Source organism: Branchiostoma lanceolatum, chromosome 3, assembly GCF_035083965.1.
Source record: "Branchiostoma lanceolatum isolate klBraLanc5 chromosome 3, klBraLanc5.hap2, whole genome shotgun sequence".
Taxonomy (NCBI): domain Eukaryota; kingdom Metazoa; phylum Chordata; class Leptocardii; order Amphioxiformes; family Branchiostomatidae; genus Branchiostoma; species Branchiostoma lanceolatum.
Genome location: NC_089724.1, coordinates 34199501 through 34218665, shown reverse-complemented (window position 1 = coordinate 34218665; position 19165 = coordinate 34199501). Strand labels below are relative to the sequence as shown.

General features: G+C 41.7%; 1 long non-coding RNA gene across 1 annotated transcript; it reads right to left on the bottom strand.

Moving 5' to 3' along the window:
- Window positions 1–3801, bottom strand: LOC136431521 (uncharacterized). The gene is made up of 2 exons (XR_010755078.1): window positions 3668–3801; window positions 1–651 (listed from the first exon to the last, which is right to left on the bottom strand). It is a non-coding gene; the product is annotated as an uncharacterized lncRNA (long non-coding RNA).
- Window positions 3802–19165: the final 15364 nt, after the last annotated feature.

Here is a 19165-nt window from a genome sequence, read left to right as displayed (position 1 = left end):
CTTTTCCCAGCTGTGCTCGATCAGAGAATGATAATTGCAGTAGGGCTGCCGGTAAATCCATAGTTAATTGATTAGCTATGACCATCAAAAGTGACAATGATAAAAAATCTTTACATGTCAATTTACTCACAATTTGTTTTCGTTTGATGCATTGATAAACATTACAAATAAAAGCAGACAGTACATATATTTGTATATTCCAATAAAGCACTTAAAGGCCTTAACAAGTTTTTCACTCTCCAATGCCTTGCTAAGTAGATGGAATTTACAGTAGAGACGGTCAGTATATACATGTACTAGTGTATTGATCAACTATAAATACCAATAACGGCGTGAAGAAATACTCAGTTTAAAGTTTGCCGTTCAGCGACATGTAATGTATTAAACCACTGATTGCCGTCAGCATATCAAGAGGGAAAACCCCTTTATAGTTTCTTAACATCCTGTTCGGGAATATGGCTTGAACCGGTTGTAGCAAGCCTCTTTAAAACTTCGTATAGTCATGAGAAGACGTCATTACCATGGCTACCTCTTGCACGCAGCTTCTTATTCTCCTGTCAGCGCGAACACCACTAGACAATCCTTGCCTTGTACCTTCTCTCGTCTTTTCCATCCAGTGTGATTCTCCGAACAGCAACCTGTAGCCAATGACTGAGTGAATAAAAATGATTCCTTATCAAACACACTAAACAAGTTTTTAAGCATTAGGTGTGGCAGAGGGTTGTCGTTTTTACATCCAGCATGATAGCACAAGCCCAAACAAAACACAATCGCATGGGTAGCACAGCCACTGGATGGACACATTTACATTATAGTATTGCATTCATACATATATATAAATCTATCACTCGGCCTCATATATGCAAGAAGAGATTAAATGGAAGGATTTCAGCTGAGGACAGCAGTCACGAAAACACATCCGACAATCGGAAACAAGTAGCAGGTAGGATATATGTTGCTTAGGAACGGCCAATAAGAGTAGCCAACAGTTACAGCTATTTTTTTTAATAAGTTCAAAAGAGATTGTTAACTCATCCCCTATTTCTTAGGGCCTTTCTTGTGTAATTCACATGTCTTAGACCGTCAAGTGTTGTGTAACGCCTAGTATATACGTCAGAAAGATTACAATCTATCTTAGGGGATTGTGTGTGCCCTTGTACTATCAGGGGTCGAATCAGTAAAAGTGATAGCCTGACCTTTTTAGTACACTTACATACACAATAATGAGAGCTGCATTTACAATAGATAACATCCACTAGGTACATGTAGCTGGTAAGGCGTCAATTATTAGGTACATTTAGCCTAGCAATTTGATAGTTTCGGCTAGGTCTTCCTACGGAGGTACGGGTCGTAGAATTCGTAAAAAAAATCCTCCCTCCTTGCCAGGGGACTCAGTCAACGGGAAGGTTAAAATTTCCCCCTCGGAGCCTGCTAATACAATCTATGGTTGCAAACTCTCCTTGCATTTTTTTTCCCTACAGTCGGAGTATCCAGTCTGGTAAAGACTATCTAGAAAGACAAACGGAACAAAAACAAAGGGCACATGATTAGTGAGAGACCATTACAAACACATTGAAAGGGAGAATGATGAAAGTAACTCTCTATACTTTTCTTTTATTGTAATTTGTATTCACGTTTCCTTTCGGATCGCAAATTGGACGGATTCCTCCTAATCCTTCTTGCCACATTGGTTTTGGCCTCCCCCCATTTGTTCCTCGTTCCCTACCTCTTTCGTCGCTATCATTTCCAGCGAACGGTTGGGTGCACTCCAAACCTAGCCCCCCCCCCCCCCCCCCCCAACACACACACATACTTTTTCTCCTGAACAGGCCGCTCGTTCCGGCTCGATAATGTAAACAGTTTATCTCAAAAAGGTGAACAGTTTATATTTCAATTTCAGTTTATAGTTTCTGCGCTAAATATAGTCATCCCCAACTGGTTTTTGTTATATAACTGTTTTATTTCTGCCTGACCTGCGCGCCAATGGCGTAACTCATGATCTTTCTGCCTTGGCCCGTGAAACAATAGGTTTTTTCGACTTGCGTTGAAAATGTACACTGTTTTTATATGGCTTCTACCAATCCATTGTTGGATAATGTAAACAGTTTTATTAGTTGTTTATATTTTTCCGATAAAGTAAACAGTTTGTATATTCCTTTTCAGTAAACAGTTGATATTTTCTGTTCTTGGGGTAAACAGTCATCTCGTAATCCCATAGTTTTCTTAATCTATTAAACATTGGCGTTGACTATGTTTAGGCCTTCTTGCCACTGACTGTCAAGTGTGATATTGTAACTCTTTACCACGGAGATAATGAGAACTCTACCGTCACGTGACATGCGCACGACTATCCTATAACATGTCTGTCCAGTTTGTGAATGGACGGGAAAGTTAGTTCTCTTCGGAATTTACGGAGAGGAGAAGGTAAAAATGGCACCTCATTTCTTCCATTACACATGTACAGCTTTTATAAAGACCCTTGCTAACAGGAGGCGACCAGAAAGTGTCGCATAATGGACCTAATCATTAGGAAAACAAAGACGGTAATTACATATAACATGTATACCGTGAGTAAATGATTCTTGGCAATCCTAACGTTTGTTGATATAACGACGTCATTCGTATAAACACACCAGCTCCGCAGGCGCGCTGCGCAGCAGCAGCTAGTTATATTACACTGAAAGACTTGTGACACCTATCCTTTGCTCATTTAACTGACTTTTTTGAAGACGGGAAATCCTAGCCTCCGTTGCAGACTTCTCCCACGACGACTTTTCAAGTTATTGGGGCCAGATTCTTTGGCTGGGGACCGTATCTGCTGGGGCCCCGTATCTGCTTGGGATCCTGTAACAGGATCCACGGCGTTTACGAGACCCCAAGCAGATACGGGCGCGGGCCCCAGCAGGTACGGTTCCCAGCCAAAGAATCTGGCCCCAATAAGTTGAAAGGTTGCCGTAGGAGAAGCCTGCAACCGATGCTAAGGAAAACCAAGTTTTTGAACGCTTCATTTCGGGACTGACAATTCTGTAGTAGCCAGTTTACAGTGATTTCAAATATGATTTACCATGTTGACCCTTGATCTCTCCCCCCTTAGATCACTTGGAATTTTAATGAACAAGACTCTTCGGGAAACTGATCATGATACAGCTAGTTTGGCATATAAATGTGAATGGGGCAAACGAATTAACCTTCGTGCTTATTATTGTTTCTGCAAATACCCTTACTACAACAGTCTGATTGAAAGATTGTCATTATCACTGACTCCTGTAGTCTATAACAGGCGACATGGCAACAGTTTCAGATAAATGCTACACCGTTTGGTTTCTAGACCCTAAACAGTAATGATCTCCTATCCCCAAATGGCCGAAAAACGAATTTGTAAACATAGGCGCACTAGTCGCTAAATAACATTTTGGGCCCCTATCGGCGCCAGGACATTCCGAACGGCGTGGTTAATTACAAGAAAACAATGACATTTCTTGAGAGTCGCCCGAAGCAACTATTGTGCAACCATCTTAGCAATTTTTGTCTGTTTTTCAAGACTTCCGGATGCCACAGACGAGAATATATGCACCTCTCCCCCTGAAATACGGCCTCCCTACGAAAGGTCTTGGAATGGCCTCTACCGAAATCCCGTGTGGTGCACAGTATGATTTGATACACATACCTTCTTTGGAGAGGTCTCATGATCATCCCAAAACAGACGTGTACAGCTACATTGTTTGCCACGTTCTGCACGTACCAGCTGTTGAATGAAGCACAGCTAAACAATACGTCTTGACTGTGTGAATGCTGACTTCGACGAGTTTCTGTTGCTATTAGAACCACATGTCATATGTAGTAGTGGCCCGTTCCAAAGGGGTTGTACATTATGTAAGTAGGGTATTCATGCTCTAATGCTAAACGGACAACCGTTGAACATGACACGGCTTCTTGCAGCGAAGTTTGCCCGTTCACAGGACTACAATTGGCCCGTTGGTGGGATGCAATCAGCTCATAGTTTTCCCATCAAGATCCAGACCGTCATACAGAACGACTCTGCCTCATTCCCGCCAAGCATCTAATGAACACCCCTGGAATGAATACTCGAGATGGGCCAAACAAAGGGGTGATTCTCTAGAGTAGGTCGGTTGGAAGTCATGGTGAAACAAATTGTACTAACGTTACATTGAATTAGATACCTTTCAGTAATATCTTTTGATTGTAAACTTTTTTCCCCACTTCCTTCACCCAAGGAAATTGTATGACCGCTTTCGGTCCTACTCCTCAAGCAGATGTTGTTCGTTGACCGCCTGTCACACTCCTCGCGTTCTATTCGTCTGGGCCAGTCAACGCTACTGCCCGGGCCGGAGGATCTTTTCCCATGGGGCAGGTCAAGTTTCCTTGGCGGATTTCGTTTCGAGGAAGCCTGGGAGCTAATCTCCAGGCAGATCTCCACGGGGGCAAAATCGTGTGAATGTCGGCCTGCCAGAAAAAAAACTTCCAACCTTTTTAGCTTCAGTCTGCTACCTAAGCTTCACTCCCCGCCTTCACCCTGAAACTAAACAGGGTGACACATTTAGGCTATCAGATTTTAAAAAGTCATTGGCCATCGGAAGTAAAGCACATTTGTCTGAAAAAAAAGACAGGAAATGTCACAGCCATGTAGTCGCCTCGTCGCCTTGCCTGTTAAGTGTGATTCCCAAACAGCCGCTGACTTTGGAATTGAATTAATCTCCAAGCAGATCTACACGGGGCAAAATAAAAATGTCAAACAGAGAAGGCTGACATTACGATTTTTGCCCCTGTGATACTGCGGCTTCCCGGTTGGTACATGGTGCATGCCCCCACACACTCAGCATTGCTCAGAGGTGCCCAAAAAGAACGATGAATGAATGCATCGATCCTCCCTCGACAGCGCTGTATGAACAGCCTTCATTTCTTACTTTGAAATCCTCAATATGCAGGAAAAACCATTCCAGGCATTGTCCTGTGGACTGGCATCTAGGTGCAAGCACATCTAACCCTTGCGGGACGATAGTCCCGGTAGTTTGTGTGTGTGTGTGTGTCCGTTCCGGTTACGGGATCCAAAGGCCATATGCCTAACCCATTTCATTAGGTGTTACGACAGTGTGAAGTAAAGAAGGTGTTAATTAGGCCCCCGTGGAGTGAATCCCCAACCGTACGCATATTTCTAGGATTTTGTTGTTTTAAGAACTTGATTGCTGCTTTAAAAACTCGATGGGTGTTTTAAAATCGATTGCTGTTTTAAAAACTCGATAGCTGTTTAAGAAAACCTTCATTGCTATCTAAAAAAAAAAAACAATTCCTTTTTGAAAAAAAAAACTCGATTGCAAGAAGCTGGCCTATACTCCAAACTACAGTCAAACCTGAAGCGGTCGCATTGGACAGGTGGTCGCCTTGAAGATCCATGAGGAGGATCGACTCAAGACATGTTGCCAAGTTTAGGTGTTAATCAATGCAGCTTTACAAAGATTGATGGAAAATTGCGTAATTTTGATCAGCATAACTATGTACTATCGATATCAGGTTCAATTCCCATTGAAAGAAAGATTTAAAAAATGTTTTCGTTATCGTTGTAATATTTCTGTCCCGTTACCATGGTTATGTAGTGAACAAATTTTGACTTCAAAACAATGTCCGCCTCTCCCGATCGAATAGTGCCCCCCCCCGCATTCACACCTAACGTGTGTGTACATAGAAAGCTGATTGCCATGTTCGATAAGTTTTCTACTAGCTGCATAATTTTGTACTGTTGGTGGGAACAAAAACACCATTCAATTCCAAAGTCAACGGCTGTTTGGGAGTCACACTAAAACAGGCAAGGCGACTACATGACGGGGTAGGGTATTCCCGTACTCTCCATTCTCCAAGCAGAGGAGGGGTTCCGGCTGGTTTTCGACGCGCTTTTATGCGTTTGTGTCGGGCTTTCTATTTTTTTCATTTTTTTGTCTCTTCAAACCCCTTCAAAGAGAGACAAAAAATGACAAAGTAGAAAGCCCGACAAAAACGCATAAAAAGACGTCAAAAACCAGCAGGAACCCCTCCTCTGCTTGGAGAGTAGTATTTCCGGTCTTTTTTTCCAGACAAGTAAAGTAGAGTAGAGTTGAATTTTCGGTCAGATAGGACTGTTCAAGTTAAGACCGCTCTTCATTGGTTTACTTCCAATGGCCAATGCCTTTTTATTTCATAGCCGTAGTGTCACCCTGTTTAGTTTCAGGGTGAGGGCAGGGAACGAAGTTTAGGTAGCAGACTGAAAAAGGCTGGGCTCGGAGATTGTCAGCCCCCATAGAAGTTTTTCTGGCTGGCCGATACAATTTTTCCCCCGTGGAGATCTGCCTGGAGATTAGCTCCCAGGCTCCCCAGTAACAAAAGCCGCCAAGGAAACTTGACCTGCCCCATGGGAAAAGATCCTCCGGCCCGGACTGTAGCGTTGACTGGGCCGGACGAATAGAACGCGGGGAGTGTGACAGTAGGTCAATGAACAACATCTGCTTGAGGAGTAGGACCGAATCAACTTCCTTGGGTGAAGGAAGTGGAAAAAGAAAGAAGCAGTTATATATATAATGCAATCAAAAGATATTTCTGAAAGGTATCTAATTCAATGTAACGTTAGTACAATTTGTTTCACCATGACTTCCAACCGACCTACTCTAGAGAATCACCCCTTTGTTTGGCCCATCTCGAGTATTCATTCCAGGGGTGTTCATTAGATGCTTGGCAGGAATGAGGCAGAGTCGTTCTGTATGACGGTCTGGATCTTGATGGGAAAACTATGAGCTGATTGCATCCCACCAACGGGCCAATTGTAGTCCTGTGAACGGGCAAACTTCGCTGCAAGAAGCCGTGTCATGTTCAACGGTTGTCCGTTTAGCATTAGAGCATGAATACCCTACTTACATAATGTACAACCCCTTTGGAACGGGCCACTACTACATATGACATGTGGTTCTAATAGCAACAGAAACTCGTCATCCCGTCGAAGTCAGCATTCACACAGTCAAGACGTATTGTTTAGCTGTGCTTCATTCAACAGCTGGTACGTGCGGAACGTGGCAAACAATGTAGCTGTACACGTCTGTTTTGGGATGATCATGAGACCTCTCCAAAGAAGGTATGTGTATCAAATCATACTGTGCACCACACGGGATTTCGGTAGAGGCCATTCCAAGACCTTTCGTAGGGAGGCCGTATTTCAGGGGGAGAGGTGCATATATTCTCGTCTGTGGCATCCGGAAGTCTTGAAAAACAGACAAAAATTGCTAAGATGGTTGCATAATAGTTGCTTCGGGCGACTCTCAAGAAATGTCATTGTTTTCTTGTAATTAACCACGCCGTTCGGAATGTCCTGGCGCCGATAGGGGCCCAAAATGTTATTTAGCGACTAGTGCGCCTATGTTTACAAATTCGTTTTTCGGCCATTTGGGGATAGGAGATCATTACTGTTTAGGGTCTAGAAACCAAACGGTGTAGCATTTATCTGAAACTGTTGCCATGTCGCCTGTTATAGACTACAGGAGTCAGTGATAATGACAATCTTTCAATCAGACTGTTGTAGTAAGGGTATTTGCAGAAACAATAATAAGCACGAAGGTTAATTCGGTTGCCCCATTCACATTTATATGCCAAACTAGCTGTATCATGATCAGTTTCCCGAAGAGTCTTGTTCATTAAAATTCCAAGTGATCTAAGGGGGGAGAGATCAAGGGTCAACATGGTAAATCATATTTGAAATCACTGTAAACTGGCTACTACAGAATTGTCAGTCCCGAAATGAAGCGTTCAAAAACTTGGTTTTCCTTAGCATCGGTTGCAGGCTTCTCCTACGGCAACCTTTCAACTTATTGGGGCCAGATTCTTTGGCTGGGAACCGTACCTGCTGGGGCCCGCGCCCGTATCTGCTTGGGGTCTCGTAAACGCCGTGGATCCTGTTACAGGATCCCAAGCAGATACGGGGCCCCAGCAGATACGGTCCCCAGCCAAAGAATCTGGCCCCAATAACTTGAAAAGTCGTCGTGGGAGAAGTCTGCAACGGAGGCTAGGATTTCCCGTCTTCAAAAAAGTCAGTTAAATGAGCAAAGGATAGGTGTCACAAGTCTTTCAGTGTAATATAACTAGCTGCTGCTGCGCAGCGCGCCTGCGGAGCTGGTGTGTTTATACGAATGACGTCGTTATATCAACAAACTTTAGGATTGCCAAGAATCATTTACTCACGGTATACATGTTATATGTAATTACTGTCTTTGTTTTCCTAATGATTAGGTCCATTATGCGACACTTTCTGGTCGCCTCCTGTTAGCAAGGGTCTTTATGAAAGCTGTGCATGTGTAATGGAAGAAATGAGGTGCCATTTTTACCTTCTCCTCTCCGTAAATTCCGAAGAGAACTAACTTTCCCGTCCATTCACAAACTGGACAGACATGTTATAGGATAGTCGTGCGCATGTCACGTGACGGTAGAGTTCTCATTATCTCCGTGGTAAAGAGTTACAATATCACACTTGACAGTCAGTGGCAAGAAGGCCTAAACATAGTCAACGCCAATGTTTAATAGATTTAGAAAACTATGGGATTACGAGATGACTGTTTACCCCAAGAACAGAAAATATCAACTGTTTACTGAAAAGGAATATACAAGCTGTTTACATTATCGGAAAAATATAAACAACTAATAAAACTGTTTACATTATCCAACAATGGATTGGTCGAAGCCATATAAAAACAGTGTACATTTTCAACGCAAGTCGAAAAAACCCATTGTTTCACGGGCCAAGGCAGAAATATCATGCAATGAGTTACGCCATTGGCGCGCAGGTCAGGCAGAAATAAAACAGTTATATAACAAAAACCAGTTGGGGATGACTATATTTAGCGCAGACACTATAAACTGAAATTGAAATATAAACTGTTCACCTCTTTGAGATAAACTGTTTACATTATCGAGCCGGAACGAGCGGCCTGTTCAGGAGAAAAAGTATGTGTGTGTGTTTGGGGGGGGGGGGGGGGGGGGCTAGGTTTGGAGTGCACCCAACCGTTCGTTCGCTGGAAATGATAGCGACGAAAGAGGTAGGGAACGAGGAACAAATGGGGGGAGGCCAAAACCAATGTGGCAAGAAGGATTAGGAGGAATCCGTCCAATTTGCGATCCGAAAGGAAACGTGAATACAAATTACAATAAAAGAAAAGTATAGAGAGTTACTTTCATCATTCTCCCTTTCAATGTGTTTGTAATGGTCTCTCACTAATCATGTGCCCTTTGTTTTTGTGCCGTTTGTCTTTCTAGATAGTCTTTACCAGACTGGATACTCCGACTGTAGGGAAAATAAATGCAAGGAGAGTTTGCAACCATAGATTGTATTAGCAGGCTCCGAGGGGGAAATTTTAACCTTCCCGTTGACTGAGTCCCCTGGCAAGGAGGGAGGATTTTTTTTACGAATTCTACGACCCGTACCTCCGTAGGAAGACCTAGCCGAAACTATCAAATTGCTAGGCTAAATGTACCTAATAATTGACGCCTTACCAGCTACATGTACCTAGTGGATGTTATCTATTGTAAATGCAGCTCTCATTATTACCTTCGCAGAGAAGGTTATGCAGAGGGTAGCGTTTGTGTGTGTGTGTGTGTGTAATGTACAGCATAACTCGAGAAGGCTTAGATGGATTGTCTTGATATTTGGTAGGTGGGTAGGTCTTGATGAGACTAGGAAATGATTAGATTTTGGGTCCCCTAGCGGCTTCTTACGGTACTGCAGTGGAACTTCCTGTTTCAATATCTCGTGTTCTGGACAAGCTATGGAACTGATTTTTGAGTGGTAGATAGCTCTTTGGACAGAGAGTAAGTGGTATAGGTTTTGGCCCCCCTAGCGGCTTTTTTGGAACTGCAGGAGCAGGTTTTGGTTCAGACTTTGAAAGGGAATAACTCAAGAAGGGCTTGATGGATGGTTATAATTTTTGGTAAGTAGATAGCTTGAGTGATGATGTACATGATTAGATACTTATTATGCAAATCAGTATCTAATTTGCATAATTAAGGAGGAGAGTTTATACATCGGCCAAATTCCACGACAGGACTCTCAAACATGTGACATATGTAACTGAAGAAGAGAGAAATATTAATAGATATCAATTATGCAAATGAATACCTAATTTGCATAATTAATGAGAAAATACTATAACTCAAGATGGGCTTGATGGATGGTAATGATTTTTGGTATGTAGATAGCTTACGTAATGCTTTGTATGATTGGACGATAATTATGCAAATCAGATTTTAATTTGCATAATTAATGAGACAACTTTAAAAACCCGCTGTATTCCATGATATGACTATTGACATATGTGACATTTGTTACTGAGGAATTTTGATAGATAAAAATTATGCAAATGTAGGCCTAATTTGCATAATTAATGAGAAACTACTATAAAACCATACAGGTAAAGGATGGCAATTTCATACTTGTGTCATTTGGAAGTTATGTGAATGTGAACATTGTTGAATCAAATTATGGTAATAAGGACTTCTTCTTTGTTACGCTCATACTTTTGTTTTTTGGGTGAAGAAGATCCACTGGTATGATTTATAATTGATGACAAACACCCCTGATATGTCAGTTATAAAGGTTAAAATCATATGGCGAAGGTATGAGGTCGTGGAACTCTAGTTGTGTATGTAAGTGTACTAAAAAGGTCAGGCTATCACTTTTACTGATTCGACCCCTGATAGTACAAGGGCACACACAATCCCCTAAGATAGATTGTAATCTTTCTGACGTATATACTAGGCGTTACACAACACTTGACGGTCTAAGACATGTGAATTACTCAAGAAAGGCCCTAAGAAATAGGGGATGAGTTAACAATCTCTTTTGAACTTATTAAAAAAAAAAGCTGTACCTGTTGGCTACTCTTATTGGCCGTTCCTAAGCAACATATATCCTACCTGCTACTTGTTTCCGATTGTCGGATGTGTTTTCGTGACTGCTGTCCTCAGCTGAAATCCTTCCATTTAATCTCTTCTTGCATATATGAGGCCGAGTGATAGACTTATATATATGTATGAATGCAATACTATAATGTAAATGTGTCCATCCAGTGGCTGTGCTACCCATGCGATTGTGTTTTGTTTGGGCTTGTGCTATCATGCTGGATGTAAAAACGACAACCCTCTGCCACACCTAATGCTTAAAAACTTGTTTAGTGTGTTTGATAAGGAATCATTTTTATTCACTCAGTCATTGGCTACAGGTTGCTGTTCGGAGAATCACACTGGATGGAAAAGACGAGAGAAGGTACAAGGCAAGGATTTATGTGGTGTTCGCGCTGACAGGAGAATAAGAAGCTGCGTGCAAGAGGTAGCCATGGTAATGACGTCTTCTCATGACTATACGAAGTTTTAAAGAGGCTTGCTACAACCGGTTCAAGCCATATTCCCGAACAGGATGCTAAGAAACTATAAAGGGGTTTTCCCTCTTGATATGCTGACGGCAATCAGTGGTTTAATACATTACATGTCGCTGAACGGCAAACTTTAAACTGAATATTTCTTCACGCCGTTATTGGTATTTATAGTTGATCAATACACTAGTACATGTATATACTGACCGTCTCTACTGTAAATTCCATCTACTTAGCAAGGCATTGGAGAGTGAAAAACTTGTTAAGGCCTTTAAGTGCTTTATTGGAATATACAAATATATGTACTGTCTGCTTTTATTTGTAATGTTTATCAATGCATCAAACGAAAACAAATTGTGAGTAAATTGACATGTAAAGAATTTTTTATCATTGTCACTTTTGATGGTCATAGCTAATCAATTAACTATGGATTTACCGGCAGCCCTACTGCAATTATCATTCTCTGATCGAGCACAGCTGGGAAAAGTTTAAAACAAAACGTTGTCAAAAATTGCTATATTTGTCTATCCATGACCAAGAAGGTTAAACTGAGAGGTATGAATATGTTTTTTTCTGTTTTCATCTGCAACTTTTCATCCCTTAAAAAACAGGTGACTCTAATTTGAAACTGCGCTGTGAATTCTACTTTATTACTTTATTTCATTTATTTCCATGTACTCTGTTTTGAGGATTTGAATAAAATCCAATGCGTTTTCACTTTAGGCGATGCTGTATCGTGTTTTATAACCACTCTTTAGTCACTCATCATCTTGAGTCAAATGACTCAAAGTCGCCCATTTTGAGCCAAATGATTCAAAGTCACCCGTTTTGAGTCATTTGACTCAAAGTTGCCCGTTTTGAGTCAAATGCCTCAAAGTGGCCCGTTTTGAGGCATATGACTCAAAGTTGCCCGTTTTGAGTCAAATGCCTAAAGTGGCCCGTTTTGAGTCACATGACTCAAAGTCGCCCGTTTTGAGTCAAATACCTCAAAGTGGCCCGTTTTGAGTCACATGACTCAAAGTCACCCGTTTTGAGTCAAATGCCTCAAAGTGGCCCGTTTTGAGTCAAATGCCTCAAAGTGGCCCGTTTTGAGTCATATGACTCAAAGGCTCCCGTTTTGAGTCAAATGACTCAAAGTCCACGAATTTTCACCTTCAAATTTCAGAAACCAACCCCACATGGCTGGACAATCAAAACTCTGTTTGAGTCATTTGACTCAATATGTCCCGAATATCCAGATACACATTTCTTGGATTCCTCAATAACAAGCCTAAACGGCTGCAATTCTGTAAAATGAACAACTTCATATTGTAATTTTCAAGTCGAAAAAAAGGGAATAAAATGGATTTTCCCTTATTATTTTGGATTCTGTTTCAGCGAGACGGCTGTTGTAGTTAGACTTAGCGAGTGATATTTCGCGTACTAGTTTATTTCTGACATTACGGTATGCAGACCACAGTGTGGTACTGTTCGAAACTTTAGCATTCCTATGTAGCTTGTCTCGCCGACGCATCAACGATCTAATCCTGGGAGACATCCATGGTTTATCTCTGGGTCTTATAAGAATGTCCTTATGGGGAACACATTTGGTTTTGGCTTCAAATATAAGATCTACCAGCTTATAACATGCATCATCAACAGCGTTACAGTAAAAAATTTCATGCCATTTGGAATCAGACGAAAATTCAGCTAATAAGTCATGATCGATTTTAGGATATTCCCAGATAGTGCGGATATAAGGGCGCGGGGACTTTAAGGACATATTAAAAGTAGTAATTATGGGACAGTGGTGGCATCCAGAAAGGGGAGACAAAACTGTGGTAGATTTAACAAGATTCTTCATATCAGTAAACAGTAAGTCAATCAAAGAAGGAGAACGTGACAAATCACATGTCGGCTCGCTAATCACCTGGGTAAGGTTTAACATAGTCGATGCTTGAAATAGTTTTGAGCCGACAGAGGTAATTGGGTCAGGAGCCCACCATGCATTGTGCTTAGCATTGAAGTCACCTGTAATTATGACGGCGTCATAATTAGAGGACCCAGCTGCAAAGACAGAGTCAGTAAATAAGTCAATAAATTCATTAGCAGTACTGGCGTCCTGGCCAGGTGGGCGGTAGTAAACAGAAAATATGACACGATAGCATCCTGCAAATAGTTCCAGCCAGATACATTCAACAGATTTGGGCTCCAGATCTGAGCGTCTTTTGTATGCGATCTGGTCAGATATGTAAATAAGGACACCACCACCGTGCCGGTTTCTATCACGTCGTATCGGAGCCTGGAAGCCATCAAGAGAGATAGCAACTGAATCAACAGACTCGCCCAGCCATGTTTCTGAGATGGCGACAACATCGAGCTTAAATCTAACTACGAGAGCGGACAGTTCGTCCATTTTGGTACCAGCTACCAAACTGTTGACATTGATGTGCATAAAATTTAAATCTTTACGAGAGACTGGCCCTGGGTTGGGATGGATGTCTCCCGCTAGAAGAATCACAATAACGGAGATACATGCTACCGTATATGAGAAACACTTATCTAAGCTAAGTGTATACTTAAGGCTTAACTTAATAGTAAAAGTCAAACCAGCGGAAAACATGCCAATGACTGCCCTGTACTGTTCAATATCTATTGGCATGATTTGGCGCACCCTCTCAGCAATCCATTCAGAACCGTTAAACCCAGTATAATTAGATTGGACATACCCATTGCTGTGAACATAAACTTTGATAAGGAAGAACGATCAACATAAGTACAACAATACAATACAGATAAAGCTATACATCTATCATAGTAGCAATACAACATATGCATACGGAAAAGTCAAGGTTTACTCACGTGTCCGCCTATACCATAAATAAGCAACATTTACTATATTTCTTACTTCTGTACATGTTCCCAATACAGTTCTGCAAATTCAGTTTGTACGTTCTACAAATTCAAAGTATTTCTCAAACATCCGGATAGTTTAAGAAATACTGCTAAAGATGACGTCAGCAGCTAAAATCGCCATTCCGCAGTCCGCAGAAGACATCGCCCCCTCCTGGGTGCAGCAGGTACTGCAGAAGGACCTCCCTGGCGTCACCATCACGGACGTCCAAGTCAAAGGATCCATTAGCGAGGGACAGGGATACGTGAGCGACCTCATCGCTTTTGATGCCGTGGGGACCAGAAATGGCACAAGTCAGCGATACAGTCTCATCGCTAAACTGACCAATTTCGAGCGACCGGGGGTAGTTTTCGAAAAGTGGACTAACGACATCCACATCAAAACGGAGACGTGTGAAACCAAGTTCTATTCCATTGCGGTCCCCGAGCTTCTATCTGTGGCAGTCCCGACCAAAGAGCGCGAATCTAAGGCAGGGAATGAAGATGACGAAAATTACCCTCCACCTGATACCTTTGTCCCAAAGTGTTACTTTACTGCCACCGATCCAAGATCCATGGCGTCCGTCAGGGTCCTGGAGAACCTGAAAACTCAGGGGTTCGCAACAAAAGCCAACCGCCAACCGCTGAGTCTTGAGGAGATGATGCTTACGGTGGAGGCCCTGGCGCAGTTGCACGGCCTGTCGCACCGGCTTGAGCTCCGATCGGGCGTCCCCCTTCCCGAGAAGTACGACTGGATCATGACTGGCTCAGATATCAGAGTACTCACGGATATTCTAATCTACGCACATCGGGGCCACTTGGAGGGATTCGCTGCAGCTTACCCTGACCAGGCAGACCTTATAGCTCGCCTGGAGAAGATAGGCCCCTATGTCGTCTCGAAGGAGGACCCGAGGCTTAAGGTGCTTTGTCATGCAGAGTGTTGGGTCAATAACATCATGTTTAAGGTAAGACATGCTTGTCACGTTTTCCTTTTTTGTTCAAATCTGGAGGTCACACAATATTATGGATGTTTCCATTCCTTCAATTGCAATTTCCTCAATATATCAAAATAGTTAAATCAGGTTGCCTATAAATAACTGAATAAATAGACTCTCTGTACACAGCCAAGTGCTTTATTCAACCGACGTTTCGGTGACCGTCTGTCATCTTCCTCATGGCAATTCTGACTGGTCTGCTGCATACTTTCATAGGTGTTGCTGCTAACAGATGCGGTCCCAAAAGTAAAATATTTACATGTAGTACATATACAGAGAGACATCTAATGTGGTGTTTTCGTTTGGAACAGCGTGGTAAAGACAGAAGTAGCTATCGGTGTGTGTGTGTGTGTGTGTGTGTGTGTGTGTGTGTGTGTATGCGTGTGTGTGTTATGTGTGTGTGTGTGTGCGTATACATACATATATATTTATGGGACCACATGTGTAAGCAGCAGCACCTATAGCTGCAGTGCAAAGCGGACAAGTCAGATGCGCTCTGAGGAAGGTGACAGTCACCGAAACGTACGTCGGTCACTTGTTAGTGTAAAGAAGCATACTGAATTCTTATTCTCGTGGTCTTTCGCCTAAACAAAGTACGTCGGAGACGTGCCCACTGAAGCAAGGCTGGTGGACTGGCAGACTCTGGTGTACAAGCCGCCGACCTATGACCTGACGCTCCTGTTCCTCTGTAACGCGACTTGGGACGTCTTCCACAACCACAGGGACGCCATCCTAGCACACTACCACCGCAAACTGCAGGAGACCCTGGGTCCAAACGGTGAGAACCCTCATTATATCCATGAAAAATGGAGATATAGTTTGTGTGTGTGTGTGTGTGTGTGCGTGCGTGTGTGTGTGTGTGTGTGTGTGTGTGTGTGTGTGTGTGTGTCTGTGTGTCTGTGTGTCTGTGTGTGTCTGTGTGTGTACGTGTCCCTCTGTGTGTTTGTGTTTCCGGACTACTGTAGTCAACATAATTCAAGAACCTCTTCATGGATTACAATGATATTTTGTGTGTGGGTAGGTGTTGGGAAGCCGAAATTCAAAGTAAATTTTGGGCCCCCTGATATGTGAACTTGGTACTGCAGCAGAACTTCTGTTTTTGTATCTTTTGACCTGGACGTGCTAGTTCATGGAGCTCGGAGATGAGGTCTCTGAACTCTTGTTGTTACTGTTGACATTTCACAGTAAGGAATAAAAGTTGTAATTGGATGCTACGTTTTATTTCTTTGGTTAGGGAAGGTCGCATTGAGGTCACATGGTGGCACCGAATGGCAGCCACCCAGACGCTTCCGACAGTTCCACAACATGCGAGTGTTGAGCGAGCATGTATCTGTTGCCCATGTGTATTGTGTGATTTTAAACCCATCAATTCAGCACTAGAATGGCTGCACGGGTACTTTCTGACCATTAAAAACAATACCATTATTATCATCATTGTTGTTGTTAAATCGGTGTAACGACACTCATCTTAGCCTGTGTTTACACAAGTTCTCGGGGTGAGGTTAATGACCCCCACCCCAAGAGGGGGTGGTATCCGTTGGGCCGGCCGCTAGGAGCGCGATTTAGTCATGCTAACACTCATCTGATCAATAGAAGACAATGTGCGGTTGTGATATTAAACGTGCAGCCTTGCGTTTTAACGAATGAAATATATTTTTCTAGAATCCTTGGGACTACAGAGCTACACGCTGGAACAGTTGAAGGCAGACTTCAAAGCCGACTGTCTGTACGGGGTGATCAACCGTCTCTGTCGTTTGGAGGTCCGGCCTGCAGATGCAGATCTGGTGTGGATGATGCAGGAGATCAAGGAGTGGGGAGCTATTCGAAGGTTCCGTTTTCCGCATGGGGTCACGGCGACACCTAGCGGCCCGTATAAGTAGTATCAATAGCAGATCAGTATAGCTGACTAGTAGTCCATTATCAAAGGTTAGTACCCTGGCTAAATTGGCATTTTGACTTTCCACTGTTTTCTTATTAATGAAGTAAGAAAGAACTGTAGTTGTAATGAACATGGATAGTTGGGCATGAAATGATTGTAGATATGAATTCATGTCCATATGGATGACTTCATAAAAGATAGCAAATCATATCATATCATGAAAAAGCTCACGTTCGGACATCTTGATATCTACTAATCCTTTTTAGTTATGAAAATGGATGATTTTGCCCTATGGAAAAAATAATTTTCTTATAACTGCAGACAATTAGTAGATATCAATATGTGCCAACTTGAGTTTGTAGCTTTGATCATTATGCACATGGAAAACCTAGTTTCATTGCAGTGGTATGTACCGAGATGCTTTATTTTCTCCTTGAAAAAGTAATATATATATATATATATATATATATATATATATATATATATATATGTATATATATATATATAGGGGCAATAAAATTTGATGACGTCAGCCATATGGTCCATACGGTCAACTTTAGAATCATTTCATGCCTAGCTATTATTATTAATATTCAGTGCAACTACATTTCTTTCTTAATTCTTTTATAAGAAAAACAATGGAAAATGAAAATGCCAATTTAGCCAGGGTAGAAATCTTAACAGTTAGTGCTTGTGTCTGTTTGTTAAGAGAAGAATAGCAAATTCTGTGGTGGGAAATGTGTTAATTGTAATCATTCAGATCGATGAATTGTCTTCTGCTCGTGTATCTCGTTACATAAACAATGCAGACATATAGCTTTATTGAATAAGTGTTATTCAAGTTATATCGTTATATATAATATAATATCATGAATATTATATAGTTCCCAAGTTACGTTACGATGTGCCTATTTATGTTCCGGACCAAAAAAAAGGTGAATGAACAACGTAGCATTGACAATATACGCTATGTATCCATGACTAAAGTGTATAAGACACCAATGACATCAAAGTTACGAATTTCCTGAAATTACATAAACCATGATAATAATATTCTTTAATTACATAGGCATTTGCAAAAAGCATACACACTTCGGATGTTATTGCATTAATCAGTGACTCAACCCCTCATGACGTCACAATGAACATGGCAGCCTGTTTGGAACTTAAAGTCACTGATTAATGTAGTTACCTGGTGAGAAGATCAGAAATTAATCAAGAGCTGGAAGTATGATTTCTGATGGTTTAATGTTAAATAACATATCAGAAAGGTGTGCATTTTTTTAAACGTTTATGTATTGGAGATAATAAGAAAACGTTGTATTTGGGTGTCATAAACATCATAACGTCAAGTATAACTGATTCGTATTTTGCTAACAACGTAAAAGAATCAACTTAAGTTTATAAAGATATAAGTTGTCATCATATAATCTATATCGATATTGCTGATGATATTGTAATGAAAAGCTTATATATACAATTATGTTACATTTACCGCCCGTCAATGACAAACGTATTACTTAGAACAGGGGAAGTCTATAACGCCACCCGTCTGGTCAAGATAAAAAGGTACTGGTGGAAGAAAAACTCCTGTACATTATATCAATACTACAGTGGTTAACTTTCTTTTAACGCTAACGTATTCACGGATCAAATTTTCAACGACCACTGTCGCCTTCTTCAGGATCAATAATGACCAATCACTGCCGAACGTAAACTCGCGAGAGTTACAGACATGTGACTTTATTGACACATGTCTTAACGAATACGTGAGGTCAGCAATTGGTCAAACGTGCCAGGAAGTTAATAACGCCCACTGTCCCTGTTGAGTGCTGACTGGAGTGCCCTGATGTATATGGCCTCCTTATACCTCTCATGAAGAAGTCGCCTTATTGATCCTTAAGAAGGCGACAGCGGTCGTTAAAAAATCGATCCACGAGTACCTTAGTGTTGGAAGAAAGTTTAGCACTGTGTTATGCTTACTACCAACATAGATGAGCTTCCATGATATACGTTAGAATTTAGAA